Source organism: Mauremys mutica, chromosome 1 (genome assembly GCF_020497125.1).
Source record: "Mauremys mutica isolate MM-2020 ecotype Southern chromosome 1, ASM2049712v1, whole genome shotgun sequence".
NCBI lineage: Eukaryota > Metazoa > Chordata > Testudines > Geoemydidae > Mauremys > Mauremys mutica.
In genome coordinates, this window is record NC_059072.1 from 41,899,941 (window position 1) to 41,920,222 (window position 20,282).

Sequence of the window (20,282 nt, forward strand, 5' to 3'; positions counted from 1 at the left end):
AACACAATAATAATAATAATATAACACAAATACATAATAATATAACACAACACAATAATAATATAATCTGGAATGAACCAATATCTGTCTGTCTAGAACTATGAAGGATTATTTTTAAACAAAGAAGAATATTGATTTTTTTTCTCCAGTTTGAGGGAGTTTGTTTCCAACTGCTGCAAGTGGATGATGTAACCCTCAGGTTTAGACTGATTTTGAAATGAAGTAGAATACTCTCTTTAGTAAAGGGTTTTTTTTGTTTTTGTTTTTTTCTTTAAAGGTAACCAACTACATCCAAAGAAATCTTCACAATAGGTCTCAAGTCTGTTAGTTGTGGATTATTGGGAAAGGAGTAATTCAAAAAGAAGTTCTTTGAAAGAAGGAGGTCAAAAAAGCAGTCTCAATACTTAACCATAGATCTTTTCTAGGGAGCAGAAAGCTTCTTTGTTGCAAAAGCCTAACAGGATAAGTCTTTGGCCAGTTCCAAACCCTATTGAAGTCAATAGGTGTTTTTCAATGGGCTTTGCTCGGGGCCCAGTGATAGGAAAGAGAATGTAATCAAAACAGGGATCAGTGTAGAATATATTTAACTTTTGGGGGGAAAAAGAGCATTTCTGGATATTGTAGAGAGAGTTTGTGATGATGGTGCCCACTCTCGTGGTACAAATGAAGCACCCTCTTTCAAAATAGGTCCTCAGTTTGGCTGAAGGAAATATCTTTTTCCTTGCTGACTTCCCACAGGAAAAGGCAACAATGTTTCTCTTCACTCGCAAGCTGTCAGTCATGCAGCAGTGAACATAGACACTAGATGAGTCACTTTTCTTTCAGCTCTAATCTCTGTTCATAGTGACAAAGAAATCACATAAAATCAATCCAATTCTGACTCTGAAAATCTTCTGAGAGTTCATTGGGGGAGCAAAAAGAGAAAAAATAGGATGCTTGGGATTCCAAATTAGGGAAAGTAAAAGTTATAAGTATAGATCAGATAAGTCAAACAATTCCTGCCTCTGAGGGGAAAGAGGGGGATCACATGACCAAGAAGGCTGCCTGATTCCTGGTTTCCTGAACCCCTACACAGTTATCCTCATCAATTAAGGGCTCCCAGGTATCTAAACTGTCACTTCCTCTCTGAAATTTACAAATTAGACTAGGGAGACTCTTTTCTTGGGTTATTTAAGATGCTGCTGGGAAAAATAGAAATGAAGAATGATCCAAGCCTGAGTCTCCGAAGAAAGATAAGGCCTGAGGACACCCAGCAATTTCTCACACAGGACTTTGCCGCTATGAAGGACTTTCTAACTACCAAATTTGATCTTTATCTCCAGATATACATGAGCTCTCTAAAGACATGGGAGAAGTCAAAGCTCATTTGACCTATTTACATAATGAACTATGAAAAACTGCCATAGAACTGAAGGAGGTTAAAATAAAGAATGCTTCCTTAAGGCAAAGACTAACCAGTCTTGAGGAGAAAAAGGATCTTGAACAGAGTGTGCAGGAATACTTTGCAGTAACTGGGGGTCTCTGAAGAGCTGGAAGGAAAACACATGATTAGATTTCTCTAGAATACACTCTGAGGTACTGGGATTGGATCCTGGCTGGCCTCCCCTGGAGACTGAAAGGGCTCTTCGAGTGGCAGGGGCCAAAAAGAGAGAAAAATAATAACCCCAGGCCCATCATTTTAAAATTGCCCAGATTTAATGACAAAGTTAAGCTGATGTCTGCTGCTAGGTAAAAAGGAACTCAAGTATAAGGATTTTAAATTTTATTTGTATCCAGAGTTCTCTGTAAATTTAAGCAAGAAGAGAGCAGCATTTAATGGCATCAAACAAGGATCAGATATTAAATACAGCCTTAAATATCCTGTGATCTTCATACTTCAATACCCCGTTGGATGCTTGGCAACCACTACAGGAATTGAGACCCAGATCTCACTAAGGTAACAGCATGAGCCTCTCATAAAGGGGGAAAAATATGGAGATTATAAATCTCGAAGGAAAGGAACTGTGATTGGGAAAACCAGGCAACTCAAGTACATATATCTGATATATTTAATAGTATTATAGGGCATAAGTAGTACTGTTAGACAAGATATTTAGTATAGCTCAGGGTTTCTATATCTATCTATATATTCATAACTATATCACTTTTATCTCCTTATTACTACTTAAATTAATATCTATATTTGTCTATTTATATGTTTTAATATAAAATGCTAATATAATGCTAATCTATTTATAACTATTTATTTACATGTTCTTTATGACTACTTCTATCACTTTATGTGGGCACGTGTATGTTTATTTCCACATTTCTACTCATATATTTGTATGTGTGGTAATATATTCATATTTATTTATTTGCATACATATCATTTGTCACTTCATGTTCAACTTTTTTATTAATATATTGCAGGGTTTCTCAAACAGGGGTCACCGCTTGTGGAGGGAAAGCCCCTGGCGGGCTGGGCCAGTGTGTTTACCTGCCCCGTCTGTAGGTCCAGCCGATCGTGACTTCCACTGGCCACAGATTGTTGCACCATTGGCCCGGTGCAGCAATCCATGGCCGGTGGGAGCCGCGATCGGCTGGACCTACAGTCGGGGCAGGTAAACACATTGGCCCAGCCCGCCAGGGGCTTTCCCTTCACAAGCGGTGACCCCTGTTTAAGAAACCCTAACTTATGCAGTCATATCTATGAAGCAATAGCTTTCATTCCTTTATATAACCTGGCACATTTAGAAATTTGGTAAATATGAGTATATTTCCTACAGATTCCTAATTTATATTGAGCAAGTATATACCATCTGAAGTCTGAATGTGCCTGTATTGGATGCTGAGGGTTAGGTGGGTGATGTATGGGTTTGTTTGTTTGGTTGCTTGTTGGGAGGATGTTTGCATGGAGAAGCACTTGGAGGCTCTCAATCTGTCAATTAGCAGCTGAACAATCACTGATTTTTCATGAACTCTATCAAGTTCTGTTACTCAAGTGTACAGGGGCTTAATGTACCCATGTTGTGAGGCAAGCATGCCCTGTCACCCTCTGGGGTGAAGGAAAAGGGTATTATAGCCCTGTGGCTGAGTCCAACTGACCTAATGGCCAGAGTCAATAAGGTAGTCCTCCTAGGCAGAGCCATGTGGCCTAAGTGCCAAGAGTCAGTATGGCTGCCATCCCTCACAGCGCTGTGGGGGCTAAGGGCCAGAGTCAATTGGGCAGCCCTCTGTCACAGGGCTAGGTAGTCTAAGGACTAGAGTCAATACAGCTGCCCTCTGTTGCAGGATTGTGTGACCAAATGGGGGTTTGGGACACCACCTAAGAGGGGGTTGCCAGGATAAGGGGATCCGGAAACTCCCTATTCTGCTGAGTCCCAGCCCAGGGCCCTGCCAGCAGTGAGTGTATTCACCACTGGGTCAGTGGGGATCCGACCAAAACATGCAGACTTAGTTTGCAGTCCTACAACCAAATCACTGGCTAGTCCTCCTGGGCTGCTTCCTAACCTGTCTTCCAGTGGTGTGGTCCACTGTTCTCATGGGCCTCCAGGGTCTCTGGGCTGTGAAGCTTCTGATGGTCATGACACCTTTTCGGTGTCTGTAGGTAACTGGGTATCTGCCCAGGTCTTGGCAGGCTTGACCTCTGCAGCCTGAAGCTCTGGCAGCTCCTTGGCGGGAGCTTGCATGGCATGTCCTCTCTCCTCGGTGGTCTCTCACAAGTTAAAAACCAACAGTCTGAGCCTGAGAATTCAAACACAATCTTTGCTAATACCATAAAGATTTTGGGAGAATAGTTAATATGTGAATGAAAATAATATATAAAAAGAAGAGAGGACTGAAAGGGTTACTAACAGGTACTAACAGCATAAATCCGGACTCACCACACATAGTAACGGTTGAAGATATGACAGCTCAATGCAAACCTGTCTCATGCAGTCTTTTAATGTCAACGTATAACCACATTTTGGAAGGAATTATGTGGTGGTCTATAAGGTGACTGGGGTAGGGGTTACAGCTACATCAAGCCTCTGGGTTTTGGGCATTGTAGAAGATGTACCCTGGTCAAGTAATGCCAGGAAATGGATTGCTGCAGCACAAAGTAGCCGAAAGGGTCACTTTACAAAAATGGAAATCTACTATTTCCCCTCCCTCCCTCCATTCTTTGACTGACTAACTGACCTAATCAACAATACCCTCATGGAAAAACTAACAGTCTATAGAGGCACAAGATCCTACTATAACACTTGGTCTTTCATGAGAGCATGACAAGCTAACTCCAGGTAGACTGGGCTTTTATATACTGGTAAAATCTCAGCTGTGTCCACAGCTATTTCAGAATAAAAGTGCCTTACACCTGTGCAGGAATAGCTGTACCAGGACAAGCACCTTTATACTGACAAAACTGTATCCTCACTTGGGGTCATGGAGGAGTGGGGTGGGGTGGGGTGCAATTGTGCCACTTTGTACCACTTTAACTATACAGGTATCTAATTTATGTGGTAGACAAGGCCTTACAAAAAACATGTTTCCCATGTCTCCCCTCATCCCCATTAGTTCATTTTGTACATTTATAAAGCATTCTCACTGTTTCCCCTGCATTGCCAAGTAGTGAGTTTACTCTTTTGTGCAAGTGGGTCTTTAATACAGCAACTGGAGAGAAAAAAAGTGCTTAAAAATAAGAAAATGTGAATGGGGAAAACCATAACAATTGTCAGATGTGGCTTCAGCATTTGTAGTACGCAAAACTGTATTTAACTCAATTTTATGAGTTTAACTAGAGTTCAAGCTGATCTCCCTTGATGTAACATCAAAAATAGTAAACAAGAGAATTTTGCTGGTTACTTTGCATCTATTTTTATGCAAGGTAATAGCAGCATTCCTGAAGAGAACTGTAAAAAAGGAATGCCACAAACCTTGTAATAGCCAGTCTTCATATTGGCCATCTGTGGTGTATTGAAAACTGTAGGCTGTAACTTTACATTTCAGGGGGTTTTCCTGGTCCTGTTTGTAGGCTTGGGGGCTCTGTAGGGAAGTGTGTGATCTGGACCTAGCAACAATCAGTCTGAAAACAGGCATCCTCAAGTTAGGTAGAGTCAGTTGTGCCTGTTATAGGGAGCAACCTGCTTTGTTTCTCTCTGTGTTCTGAATTCTAAAAAATAATATAGTGTTATATTGCAACCTTCCAGTAAGAGTACTTTGTTTTTATCTAACTTCTCTTTGTGTTATATTTCCCATCTCATGTCTATTAGTCCATTCATCTGCTAATCATACTGTAAGATACTTCTAGTCTGGAGTTGGGGGACAAGGTGCTTGCATCAGGGCTTAGACTTCAGAAATTCTGATCCTAGCCTCTTCCTCGTAAAACTTAAAACACGTTGACAAAAAAGCCTCAACTACACAACACAATAAATAATTCTGCAACTGTAACTGCAAGAAGATTGATGTAATGTAGTTTTAAGACATCACAAGATAATGCATCAGCACAAATATGAAAGCCATAAGTAATAAAGGCCTTAAGTAGTAATATACCCACTCTTCCTGTCAACATTATGCATCATCATCATTTATGAAGATACAGCACCTAAATTCCTGATGAACTGTCTGGCATGTGTTCATTAGACACATTTACTATCAAGTAAGTATACACCGTGAGTCCAGTGCTCCCATTTCTATTCTGAAAACATGTGACCTAAAGCCAAGGAAAAGTAAGAATATGGTTCTGAAAATACATTTGAGTACAGACAGTGCAGTATGTGTCATCACTCCAGTTCTCAATAACTTAGCTTCAAGTCTTTAAAGATGTGTGATATTTTTAGGACAACAGAAGACACCGGCAAGAGAAATGTTCAAACCTATAACTACTGTACAGCTTTTGATAAAGTGTAATTAAATGTGGATTGGTGGACTGTGGAAATGTGGACGTTCACATATGGTGAACAGTAAAGTTCTTAAAAACCCTCCAAGGACAATTGAAGCATAATACAAAGCTGAAAAGGTATAGGACTAAACTGGTGCTATAATTATTAAATGCTGTGTAATGTAAATGATCCTCAGAGTAGAAGTTTTTATATTTTGAGTTATGCTGAAATAAAATACAGAAAAAATACAAATGCTATCCTTTTTGTTAATCCCCATGGAAAACCAAACTCGTCTATTATCTTTTTCCAGGATGAGAGTTTAAAAAAATAAAAACAAAAACATTTTTATATCTAATGTTCAGGCTTAAATGACTTTCAACCCCTTCCAATGTGATACATATGTTCAGAGAGAAATATAGATGATCACACACATTAATGTATTTTTATATACAGGTCGCTACTGAGTACAATCAGATTGGATTGACAAATATGCTGCCAGGATACTGGAAAGGTCATTTAATTTTTCAAGTGGAATAATGACATCACTTTCAAACTTTTATAATAACGTCAATTTCTCTAAAATACATTCTAAGCTACATAACTTATTCCTAAAATGTAAATTTCATGCTTGTATTCTGTTGAGTTGACAGTTTGCAGTAAAGGAGCACTAGCTAATGCTGCAAAGGGAGAACTGGTCTTTTCTTTATAAGAAATGTGGGCCAGATACTGCTGTCATTTACAGCAGTAACTCTGACTTTAATTTCAGAGTGGTAGTAACTCTGTTGGTTTCAATGATGCCGTTACTCCAGCTCAATACTGATGAAACTGGAAGCAAAACGTGCATATAACTCAAGGGCCCATTTGGGGACAATAGGGTAATGTAGGAGGCAGAAGAGAGTTAAAGCATAAGATTAAAACTAATATATAATCTGGAAATGGTGGTGTCATATGTTAAAACTATTTTCCAGATGTAAAGTACCCAAAATAAACTTTGCCTGCTTTGAGATATTTGTCAAGCTCTACGTAAAAACAAAAAGGAAATAATTCTTAAAATGTTTCATTTGTTAAATTTAATTTATCTGCATTTTTCTCTAAATCTCACCCAGAAAATGTGGTTTATTAAAAGAGCTCCATCTTCTGGTGAGTAATAAAAAAAATCCTCCATAGTCTTAGAAGAAAAGGCTTAAAATCATTTACAGAGCTTAATGAAAAATTGATCCTGGGTGACGAATGTCTAGAACTGCATTCTACAGGGAGTTTGAGACATTGCTGTGTTATAGCAATTTGTTATTTGATAACCTTCACCTCTAATCTCTGGTCAGAAAGTGTAAAGATTATTGAATTAAAATAAAAGGGCAACATATTTTAGCAACTTTGATGAAGAAAAGTAAGAGTCTGTATTGGTTATCTTTGTTTGGTTTCAATACTAGGTACTGTTTTCACTTTGTGGCAGTTCAAGCTCCTAGCTAGATATACTCTTGAGCCAGAATAATGCCTCTGAAAAAAAATGTTCAGCCTTCAGCGAGGAATAGAAAAACAAGCACATTGAAGAAATTTGATTTAATTTCTTCTGTCTGTCCTATTAACCTAAAATGTGCCTATCTCTGGGCTCCATTTAAACAAGCTAAACAGAACAAATTGCATGAAAGAATTACTATACTTCATTGATTTTATTGCTTTTTAAGCAGGGTTGTTCTCATTATTTTTGTTTCCTGGGGGAATGTTTCAGATCTACTAACGAAGGCTACGCTGTCCCCAAGAGGGTCGTTCCAAGTTCTGCCAATGATCCAACTGCAATATCCATCTACAGCAGTGGTTCTCAACCTATTTATCATTATGGGCCGCATATGCAGCTCTCTGTGTGTTATGTGGGCCACATCCACACAATATATATTCTACTTGTATGGCCCTGAGGATGTCACATGGGCCACAGCTGTGTGCTGATTGGGCCGCAGGTTGAGAACTGCTGATCTATAGGATGCTACATAGTCAGAGGCCATATGAGAAGTTAAATTGAGATTCCTACTGCTCCTCTCTGGTGGATATATAGGCAGACATTAAAGACCTCAAAGCATTTTCTGAAAGTGTGAAGGTACCAGAATCTACCCCAAAAGAAAGTTTTACTACACTCAGAATGGAAATCATCAAATCAAGAGTGATTAAAGGTGTCATTAAAACATCAGACCCTGTTTCTGCAAACAGCAATGTGAGGGTGGATCGCCAATAATATCACATCCATGAAAATGCAATTGCAGGATTGTGGCTTCTAGAGCATATGGAAACACTGATAGCTAAAAACTGCTTTCAAATTAAGGGTTAAAATTTGAGAGCTGGAAATGAAATATTTAAACTTGCAAACTATTATCCTATTGCAAGAAATATAAATACAAGGCATTGATTGTTTGCATTGCTGTTTCACTATTGCTAACTATTTTATTGCTATTTCATCATTACTGACTAATTGCATGTTCTGTCAAATTATATGAAAAGTGTGTTTCAGAATAATTGACTATTAATCCTGTAATGACATAAATAACCAATCAGGAAAACTGTTTCCCAGATGATCCATCAGATTTTGTTGTTTAGACTTTAATAATTTTCTGTCAATTTGTGTCTGAGAAAGTAATTAGTGGTTTAGCTTTTTAAAAAAATCAAATATCTTTCATAGTCATCTCTAAAATGACTGTTAGACATATTGCTTTTCTTTGATTTTCTTTCAGCACACTTAAGTAATGGATGTAACTGCAGAATTGGAGTCTATGTCCACTTTCGACTTGGTCCTGACAGTCTTTGGGTAGTGTGCAGCAAGAAATACCAGAATATTATGCTCTAGCACACACATTACCATAGACTGCCCATGGGCATGAGTAAAGTTAAGCATTACAGCCCAGTTGTTCTAAATAGCCACTAATTTTGGGGTGCCCAAAATAGAGACATGTTAGGTCTGATATTCAGAGATGCTGAGCACCCATAACTCACATACGCTTCAATTCAGTACTCCTGAAACTAAGGCCCAAGGAATCTCTAGATGGCTACCTCAGAAGAGATTAAGGCAAAAATCAGTAGCCATATGTGAAAATTTTGCTCTAGGAATAGTCCTCCATGATGCATAGTAGATCTCAAGCCCCTTGCTCTCAAATACAGGGTAAAGGAAAATAAATGGGCAGAATGCTTGTGGTGGCTGAGCCTGTCTGAAAAAATATGGCCTTAAATGACATCCTCAGTATACAAATATAGCACATACTTTATGTGCTCACCTCCTAGGCCTTACTCCTCCTACTCAGCAGGCGTAGCTTTGAGGCTGTGCAAGAGGTCTGTCAATGTATGAGTGCATTTCCCTCTGCTCCTTGTCCCGTTTAGCACTGTTTTTTGTTGAGCTTGTACATACAACATTGCATCTGAAGTGGAGGTTTTTACCCACAAAAGCTTATGCCCAAATAAATCTGTTAGTCTTTAAGGTGTCACCGAACTCCTCATTGGTTTTGTGGATACAGACTAACATGGCAACCCCCTGATACTACATACAATCCTGTGCACCCACATAGTGCAGGATCAAACACTTCAAGGAAAACATGTCAGTTATCTGAGTCCGTTGTTACTACCATTTGTATGTTGGTCTTTCACTTTCCCTAGAATGTGGTTTTGTGGCTGGTTACTTATTTTCTCCACTTAGGGAAATGGCAAACCCAATAAGTGTGTGTGTACATACAAGTACACTTGCCTTTGAGTCATTTGCACAAAGATCTCAAAAGAATCTGTCATATCTATTGCCTAAAAGCATGGGTCTCTCTTTCTGCCTAATTTTCCTGAAAAGTACACCTCCACCCCGATATAACACGATCCGATATAACACAAATTCGGATATAACGTGGTAAAGCAGCGCTCCGGGGGGGGGGGGGGGACTGCATGCTCCGGCGGATCAATGCAAGTCCAATATAACACGGTTTCACCTATAACACTGTAAGATTTTTTGGCTCCCAAGGACAGTGTTATATCGGGGTAGAGGTGTAATGACTCAAAAGTATCCTTGAGTTTGTTACAGATTTCACTGCTACATATGTGAAATTCCCCAAACTTCAGAGCTTTTACGGTGTTCAGATCTAGCTTGATGTTTGGTTCAATAAGTTTCAGAGCTATAAGCAGCAATGAAATTTGGATCTGGGTCCATTTTGGGATTCCAGCGCCTCCAGAATTTCAGGTTTATTGTGAATGGGGGGGTTGGGCTTAGACCCATCTCAAAAAATATTATGTTTGCACTGTATTATAGCAGGAGAATTAAGAACTACAGTTGTTAAGATTAAAAATCTGTATAATTCACTCAACTTTCCGTAGCTTTCAATTTTGATGCTGAAAATGATTAGGTTCCGTTTCTGAGCTTTATGGAAAATTTGATTAAAACTGTTTCAGACACTTCTGTTTGCAGTGAACATGGGTGAGAACATTTTTTTTTATTATAAAAAATTCTTGTGACTTTATTTTTGTCAACAATCTTGCAGACAAAACCACTGAAGTTTGAGAACTGGAGATATCCCTCAGAGAAGCAGTGCACATCCTTATTACAAAGGTAATTTGTTTTGAGTTTATCAGGTTATGAAGGGTTGACTGTCTGAGAAAAAGAAACTAATAATAACTGGCACATTATAGGACTTGAGAATCTTGAAAGATAGGCACAGTTAACATGTGACAGACCTTTCACATTACGCGGCTTTACACATAGAGCTAGTCCTATGGCTCTTCAGGACTGTCCCAGACAAGAACTATGAACTAATTCCATGTTGCTAATCATACCCAGAGACCAACAAATCTATGTCTGGTAACCTTTTAATGACACAAAATAGGAGCACCACATGAAGGTTGTCATCTTGCCCCAAAGATGCCCTAAAGCTGGCATGATGTGATAGTCATTGCCATCCTCAAATATGGAAAATTGCTAAATGCCATCCACTGTCACCTTCTCCCAACTCACAAGGTAACAGAGAGAGTCTTACTGGTCCATTTCACCCTCAAAAGGAACAGGCTGGCTTTAAACCAAAATGAAGCTGCTGTGACCAGGTTCTCGCCATTACTAGTCACATTGCAACTGGGTTCCTGCATAATCTAAAAACCAAAACAGCACTTACAGATTTGTCCACTTCCTATGCTAAGATATGGAGATGTGGGCTAGTGCTCAAGTCAGAGTCATCGAATGCCATAGTACTATGCAACTCCTGGCCACAATGTATGGAGGAACCTTAGAAAGCATGTCCTTTAGAATGGGCAGATCAGCAAAGCATTCACCCTTGATGGTTTACCTCAGAGATTTGTTCTGGATCCTTTTTACCATTCAACATCTACATTTAGTGACTTATCTGACACAATTTCATGCAAGTTCTTTTATACTAACATCGGCCTTGTGATAAAATGAAAGATCTCACCACCAGTGGCAATACCCTGTCCACCCACCTCAAGATAATGGTGGAATACTTTTCATATTGGAAGCTGCACCCCAATGCTTCTAAACCATTGATAATAGCCTTCCACCTAATCAGCAAAGCCACCAAGAAACCACTCAATGTCACCTTTTGTAGTCAGGAGGCCTGAAATGAACCATATCCAAAGTACTTGAGTGTAACCAGGGCCAGAAGCTTAACTTTTAAAGCTCATCTGGAAAAGATATACGATAAGATAAAAGCAAGGACTAGCCTCATCCAAAACCTTGTAGGCACACCATGGGGTGTCGATACACACATACTTCAAACAGCTACTCTAGCACTGGTATACTTGACTGGTGAATATTGTGCACTAGCCTGGTCAGGTAGCTCACATGCTAACTGAGGATGTGCAATTTAATGTCACAATGAGAATCACAACTAGAACATTAAAATCAACACTGGTGCAATGGTTGCTTACTCTGGTATATATCCCCACCCAAAATTTGGACACAGGGTGCCAGCTTGTGTGGCCATGACCAGATATGAATTTGCCAATTCATGAGGCCCTCCATAATCTTTCAAAGACATGTCTGAAATATCACAAGTATCTTTGTTATTGGGCTAAACTCTAAAAAAACAACCTCATTCAATCCTGAGGCACATTGGAAATAATTCTGGGGTAATGCTAATGTCCCAAACAAGCATTCGATGGCTGACCCCACAAAAGAACTTCCAGGCTTCTCTGGAAACAATGATCTACATTGAACTGTTTCAGAACATTGCATGGCAGATGCTGTCATCTTTTTCTATCTCTGGAAGATGAGAGACAATGCACAATGTGACTGTGTACACTAGTCACAAACTATGGACCACATTGTAAATCAGTGTCTGCTTCAATTATTTGCCAGTGGCAACTCAGATTTAAGACGAGTCATGTCCAAAGCTATCCACCAGCTCGCTAATTTGCACTTGGGTTATTTGAATGTTGCTAATCACCTGTCTTACCACAGGAAAGGAGAAGCTAGAGCCTTGATTTTAAAACAAAATTGCACCCAAAAAGGAGGCTGGATTAAGGTCATTCTAACAAAATCAGCCTCCAAGTATATATTACATACAAAAATAATATTAGCATTATTATAATGCTAGGTTTAGAAACTCAAATCAGGAAACAACATTGATGTTAAAAATCAGGTACACAAAAGAGAGGCAGTGTGGTCTAGGGCAGTGTTGCTCAACTTTTTGATACCAGGGACCAACTTGCTGCCTTTCTAAACTGTGTCAGGGAAATCTCGGGGACTGGGACCGGTCCATGGACTGGTCATTGAGAGAAACTGGTCTAGTGGATGGGACACTGGACTGGTACTTTTAGGAGAATTGACTTCTGTTCCTAGTGTGGGACTCATCTGCTGGGTTATTTGGACAATTCACTCTATACCTCTGTTTTCTCTCCCCTTCTTCCTCCCTTTTGTCAATTTATATTGTAAACTCCTCTGCACAGGGACTGTCTCTTGCTATGTAATTGTAATATAATAATAATACCGTTTATCAATAGAGTGCAAAGCACTTCACAAAGGATGTCAATATCATTATCCCCATTTTACAGATGAAGAAACAGGCACAAAACAGTGAAGTGACTTGCCCACGGTCACCCAGCCTACCAGTGGCAAAGCAGAGAATAGAATATTGGTTTCTTGAGTTCCATTCCAATGTTCTGTTCACTAGACCATGCTGCCTCATTTGTAAGTACCTAGTATAGTGGGCCTCATCTTGGTTTGTCCACTAGATTCCACTGAAATGCAACAATAAATGAAAAATAGCAAAGTTCAGTCTTGCTTTGGACAATTGCACATCTAATGACCGTACATGCAGCCTCCACATCTTTCCTGTATATTTCACATGGGCTGAGCATACTCAAGGATCACATCTTGCTAGATGTTTATAAAGTGCCCAGCACATTGGTAACCCACTCCTAATTTGGACCTTTGCCATTGTCAAAATACAAATAATAGACACACTGTTACAAATGTCCTGTAAATCACATTCACTGTATTTTTATTTATACTAGTATTTGGAGAAAGAGGACAGCAAGTTCTCAAACTATTAAGTACATCCTTCATTCAAACAAACACCCCACATAAAATATTGTGCTGTGTCTTGACATCTCATACTGACTCCTAAATCATCTTCCACCCTGATTAACAGTGTGTGGGGAAAGCACTTGTCACAGAAATGCTGGAAGAAGCTTAAGCCAGCTTTAGGTGAGGTGCTGGAACTAGCTCAAAAAGAAGCAAAGCTAGATAAGGGCTCTATCATGTTGCTGAAGGGAGCAAGATTTTCTCTATCCCTTACAGAACCTCTTAAAAGCATCAGGACTCTAGGAGCCAGATTTTCCCCCCGCACAGGTACCAAGTAACACAGAAATGGAAGGGAGGCAGTTTGCATCTCCTCAATGAGCACTGGTGGGAGGAGGGAGTAGTTTAAAATTCCCTTTCGGCAATGGTTAAAATAAATGGAAGCAGGCTGGGGAGTTCTCACTGAACTAGCCAAGGGAGATGCGGGGGAGCTGTGTAGGAGCACTGCTTACCTAAGGCAGGGAGAGAAGGGGAAGCTCCCATCTGCTTTTAGCAGAGAAGGGAGAATTCTCCTCCCTTCACTACTGTCATGTTTGGGGTGCAATCCAGACCAGACCAGTAAGGGGTTGTGTCTCAAGATGCTCTGCTGGTGTGGTTCTCTTATATGAATGCTTCCAGCCAGCAGACAAGCATGCAGTGTCCGGAGTGTCTGTGTGCTATGCAGGCATGGTTCAGCGCTCTGACCCCAGCAGCCTGCCTACAACACAGCAGCCCCACTCTAGTCTCTATCATCCAGTTACCTTAAGCAGAGGTGATCCCAACATACTCCCAGTCCTGAATTTTCCCAAAACCATGTGTTCCACAATATCCAGCCCTCTCCTGGACCATTCAGAGAGATATTAAGGTTTGTTTGTTTCTTTGAACATACAATACCCAACAGCTTGCTACATTAACTGGATTTAACATTCACTTTAAATCAAACAGCACTGGGCTGGTTTAGATTAAAAGTAAAACAAGTTTATTTAGGAATTGCTACAAGCAAATAAAAGTGAAAAATGCTTTCTATAAGGTAAGACTTAACAAAACAAGCTACAGACTTTGTTCAAGGTCGTTTCCTTACCAATCCACCTTCCAGCAAGATGGCTGACCATCCATTTTATTAGGAACTTCCACAAAGTCCAAAGTGCTCAGTTCACTTGTCTTCTTAGGTGAAATATAACTTGGGGTTCTTTGCCTCTCACTTTGTCCAGTGAACCTCTGAAATGAATTCTTCTGAAGATTAGCCCTTAAAGTAAAGTTCATTCAAGGTTTCAGGAAGTTGACATGGTGTCTCTTGGTAAGGAAGTTTCCTGCTGGCTTCTTCCCCTGATGATGTTTGCTAAAATGCAGATTGATCTGTTTCCTGCAATCTCCTCCCGCAACCGTCTTGATAGTCCTGTTTACCTTCTACGTAATTTGCATTCGCATTGTCTCTTTGTGTACCGGGGAAATGCCTTCCAGATGGCAGAAGCTTTGTCTATGGTGGAGTAGCTTCAGCCTTGCCTGGCAGATACACTTTAAGAACACAATTCCCAATATGGCTGTAATTTTGAATTTGTCCTCCGTACATACACCATGCAATAATATTAATGATCAGTATGTTATTTGTTTTCTATTGATATCTTACATGGTGCTTTTTAGATACATTAACCAGTGGGGGTACACTGAACTGGGTCAGGCCAGCTGAAATTTACTACCAGATATCACTGAGCCCCCATAGCCTCTTGCATGGGGATGTTGTTAGGGTCACAACTGCCCTTTGTTTTAACCCTTACCTGAGGGCAGTCCCTGTGATAATGGCCCCACAGAGCTTGGTAATGGTATAGAGCAGTGGTTCTCAAACTTGGGCCACCGCTTGTTCAGGGAATGTCCCTGGCAGGCCAGGCTGGTTTGTTTACCTGCCGCATCTGCAGGTTCGGCCGATCATGGCTCCCACTGGCCACAGTTCTCCACTCCACAGCTCTAATGCACCTAGCCCCCATAGTTTGCTAGGGTGGACACTCACACATTCCCAGAATACCTGACATTCCAGTACTTCCGGGAATGGTGTGGGCCTTCCCCTACTGGTGTGACCTTGTTCACACCACGTGCATGAGGTCACGCCACATGGAGGATGCCATTTTGAAGAGTGTGACACTCCACTCCTGCTGGTGTGAACTCACATGCACAGTGCATGCAAGATCATGCCAGGGTGGGGCTGAGCAGCGCACTCTTCAAAATTGCATCCCTCCTCTGAGTATTGGATGGCAGATAAACCACCCAAAAAGAAGCCTGTCTGGTTTAAAACCAGGTGAATGGCCTGCCTACCCCATAATGCCTGTAGGAGAAGACCATGCTGAGTCAGACAACAACATTGATTTTTAGGGTTAACTCCCAGCAAAATGTCCTAGCTGGAATGTGTCCCTGAATTGCAGTGATTAGGCACAGCTGAGTCTAGTTAGGCTCAGAACCTTAAAAGAACGTGCTGGGTTGCTCTCAGAAGGAGGAGAGATGTCTGTTTGGTATTTATGAGCTATGACAGAGTTCTAGAGGTAGGAGAGCTGCCTTGTTTATATAGCTTTATGGTTGAGGATTAATGCTGTATTCAGGGAACATGATGAGAGACATTTGAATATTTTTGTGTCCTTTTGATTATAGAAGAATGCTCAATATAAACCGGAAGACCTGGAAATGGGGAGTGGTTTTTTTTGTATTTGTTTGTTTGTTTCTGTTTTGTCTTGACTTGGGAAAATTGTGTGATGTTTCCCTCCAGCTGCACGGATCCTGTTCCTGCCACGAGGTCGAGTCAGGCAGGTGTTTAATGTTCTCAACACCCAGGACTGTGCCCCAAAGTATAGTGAGCAAGATGGGAAAAGTGTTGATGGGGTAATTCGTGCAGCAGATTGCCAAGTGGAAGCCTTTAGTCACTTGAATAAATTATGTATAAAATCAGCTTGGAACATACCGCGCAAGCTAGAAAGGGAAATTAAAACCATTGTGCCTACTGCAGCACATAAACAGTGATCCCATTGTATCCTGGGTGTTTCTCTATGCTGCAAAAAATGCACAATCCGGGCCACCTACTGCCAGTAAGTGTCTCTCCTCCAAAGTTATTTATTTTTGTCTCTATTACCGAAACTGTATAATAAGGACAATTTAATCACAGTGAGAAGCTCCAGGGACTTTTTCACAGTATATCCAATAATTATGTATTGAAGTAGATGAAGTAATAGTATCCTTTGATGTAACTTCCCACAGAAGGATCTGCAAAAAACCCCACTAGAGCCTGAAAAAAGCCACAAAACCTGATACAAGATAATTACAGAAGAATAGCAAAGATCATATTGCCCAAATGTTCTTTCCTTCACATACTTAAGAGAATCAATCTGTTTGAAGAAAACTAACAAAGATCAGCCAAAAAGGGGGGAAAAGATTCCCAAAGTGAGAACTCCTACAAAGAATCAAGTTTATTGTTCATTATTTGTGACTGAATACATTTTTTTTTCCTTTCTCAACTTATTTCTGTGTACAAGGAACTATGTACCAGAGAAACTATTAGAAATACACAAAAGCTGCAAATAAAATATTGCATATCTGAACAAATTAAACATAAGGCTGATGCCAAGAGAAAATATTAAATTGTCAGTAAATGTGTAATTGTAACTAGCCACAAACTTAGCAAAGGGAAAGAAAAATCATTCACACACAAGAAATCTATTCCTGAAAATAAAACAACTAAACTGTATACAAAAAATTATATCCCATCAGTAGGGTTGCCAACTTTCTACTTGCGCAAAACCAAACACCCTTGCCCTGCCCCTTCTCCAAGGCCCCTCCTCCACTCTATCCCCCTCCCTGCAGGGGGATGAGGGCTCCAGCTGGGGGTGTGGGCTCTGGGGTGGGTCTGCGGCTGGGAATGAGGGGATTGGGGTGCAGGAGTGGGCTCAGGGCTGGGAGGTTTGGAGTGTGGGAGCGGGCTCTGGGCTGGGGCATGGGAGGAGGTCGGGGTGCAGGCTCCGGGCAGCACTTACCTCAGGCAGCTCCCGGAAGCAGCAGCAGCATGTTCCCCATCCAGCTTCTATGCGGATGCACAGCCAGGCGGCTCTGAGTGCTGCCCCATCCTCAGATGCCACCCCTGCAGCTACCATTGACCATGTTTCCCAATCAATGGGAGCTGCAGAGCCAGGGCTTGGGGAGGATTCAGCATGCAGAGTCCCCTGGCAGCCCCTATGTGTAGGAGCTGGATAGGGGACATGCTGCTGTTTTCAAGACCCACGCAAAGCCACAGCAGGCAGGGAGCCTGCCTTAACCCCACTGTACCACCAACCAGACTTTTAATGGCCTGGAGCCATCAGGGTCCCTTTTTAACTGGGTATTCCAGTCAAAAAGCAGATACCTGGCAACCCTACCCTATCAACAGACTGGCCAGCTGCAGTACCATCTTGAGCTACCAGTCTAGCAGAAACTCAGGACCAACTCACAGAGTTTGTTTTGTTTTTGATAATGGCATATTCCTCCCCTGACTTAAATTACAAATAAACCATACCCAAAAAATAAAGTGGTTGCAGTCTCTTAAAATGAGTGACACATTCTGGATTTATAAAATGCGCATAACTGAGGAAGGAATCTGCAGTTCTCTCAAAAAAACTGCCAGATTCCCCTCTTCTTTATCCTGGCTTAAAACACAGAGCACGTCATGAGAAAATGTTATTGCAAGTTTATGGTGGAATAACTCGGGTATAACAGCCTCCACAGATATGAAGACACCAGGGAGAAGTCCATACAAGTATATTTTTGCACACCCCTTGGCTTATCTTAATGATGTCAGGTCTCAAACCCATGGAAAGGGAAAACCCTGCCCTTAAAATCTCATGAATTTCACCCAATGGGAATGGTACCACCTGTTGCCCTCTTTTCAAAATGGAGAGATTTGTAGCCTGGGAGGCTAGGGTGTATAGTCTGCCAACAATGCAAAGCCCAAGGATTTGCAGGGGAAGCACAGTATAGCTCCATGAATTCCAGACCTTTCCCAGGGATGGCTTTCTTCCCTTCCCTGCTCTTTCAGGCCTTCTTCCTCACTCTTGGCAGCACAGCTCTCTCAAGAACCATGCAGCCATTGACTACTTCCCTTGTGACCATTTAATTTATCTCCATTCACCCCCTTCTAAGCAGGATGGAACTCACAGATGGGGTTAGTGCTTTTGTTGCAACATTGACTTCCATACTCATTTGCATTCAGAAATCCAGCTGGTTAGGAGAGAAATATGCCAGCAAGAGTGACTGTTCCCATACTCAACCCACAAAGCCCTAATCATACAGATGGGCCTCTGTTGTTTTCTGAGGAGAAGAGTGTGTGATGTGGAACTTACCCTCTTTGCACCATTTCCGAGCCTCAGTATAAGTATTAGAGCTCAAGAGAATTATGATGACTTGAGGCATTCCTGGGATAACTTGTACTTTAATTTAAAATGCGTTAGCAGCTTGGAACAGAGAACCTACCATATATTGCTTGCTATCAAAAGGGAATTTCTACTTTTTCCTCAGATCACCACATTGAAATGACAAATGAGGACTAACTTCTGTACAAATTGTACAGTATTGGAACATTAATTTGTGAATAGGTTAACTGCAACCCAGACTCAGGTAGAGGATTATTAATAGAACATTGATCAGCAGTGAAGAACTGGAGATCACCTCTACTGTCAAATGTGCAAAGGAAGATCCATGTTGCAGAAGACGGTTTCATTTCCACTGCCTGGCTTCTGCCTACCTGTAAAGTTCCATGCACACCTATTGCAGATATCCATAATAATAATGAACAGCCAACTGCATTTCTATCATATAAATCACTTTGAATTGATCAAATCATTTAAATTTAGATAAAACTGAAATATTTCATTCTAATTTTGACATTTTTATATATGTGTATACACATGCACACACACACAGTGAATTTTGTTTTGATTAGTTGTTTAGAAATGAAATGAAAAATGGAAACATTCCATAGTGAAAAATGTCTGAAAACTGTTTTGAGATTATTGAAATGCTTTCTTTAATTTCTTTTTCTTTTATACCGAATTTTGTGAAAATCAACACCTTTCTCAAAATGTTTAGATTTTGACAAAATGAAATTTTTTGTCAAAAAACATTTTGATTTTTAAATTACAATGACCTATGCCTCTTTTTCCATACAGATGAATCCAGTCCTTCCTTTTTTTCAAAAAATTCTGTTAAGATTTTTTATCATGTGTGTGTGAGAGAGACTCACTCACCCACTCATGATATTTCAGCTGATGCCTCGCTCCTCGACTATTCATTTTGACTATTCCTGCTGGATTGAAAATTCCATACACTTGAAAAAAACCCAAAGAGATTCTGAGATGACTGTGCTAACCCTTCCAGAACTGGCATTTGTGTAAACACATTTTTGTATGAGTAGTTGTGAGAATTTAACTTTCCACAAACTTTCTTGCAAACAAACCAACCAAATCACTTGTATAGACATTGGTGGAACATGAATAAAAAGGGCTGCAAATGTCATCAAGGTCAATATGCAAGTTATGTTCCAAACAAACCTTTGTGAATACCTTTGCTGCTTTCACCCTTCTCTTCAGCAGCTTTGTACAGAAGGGGATTCCTTCTAGAAAACAGCTGCTTGTCTGTGGGCTCATTTATCAAGAGGATAATGATGCAAACCTTTCTTCTCACCTGTGTAGAGGCAATTTAAGCAGAAAAGAGTAGTCAAGGGCACTAATTGGCATGACATCCTCAGAGCCCTGACCTTAACCCAATACAGCAAATAAGAACCTTAATTAAGTCAGAGCAAGCTAAACACGAACAGTAGCTAAGCATAGTCAACAGTCTGGTTTACAGTAAAACATGGAGCAATATTTTATTAAACCCTGCAGGAAAATTCTTTGCTATAAAGTGATTATTGC

General features: G+C 40.5%; 1 long non-coding RNA gene across 2 annotated transcripts in view; it reads left to right on the forward strand.

The window, feature by feature from the left end:
- Positions 1–16,851, forward strand: part of LOC123359532 — a 49,155-nt gene extending 32,304 nt beyond the window's left edge. The window contains exons 3-4 of one of the 2 annotated variants that reach the window (XR_006575884.1): positions 10,340–10,407; positions 16,603–16,851. This is a non-coding gene — a long non-coding RNA (uncharacterized LOC123359532). Of the gene's footprint in view, positions 1–10,339; positions 10,408–16,117; positions 16,445–16,602 lie in introns of those variants that run through there. The other variant, XR_006575886.1, reaches the window with a different exon arrangement.
- Positions 16,852–20,282: the final 3,431 nt, after the last annotated feature.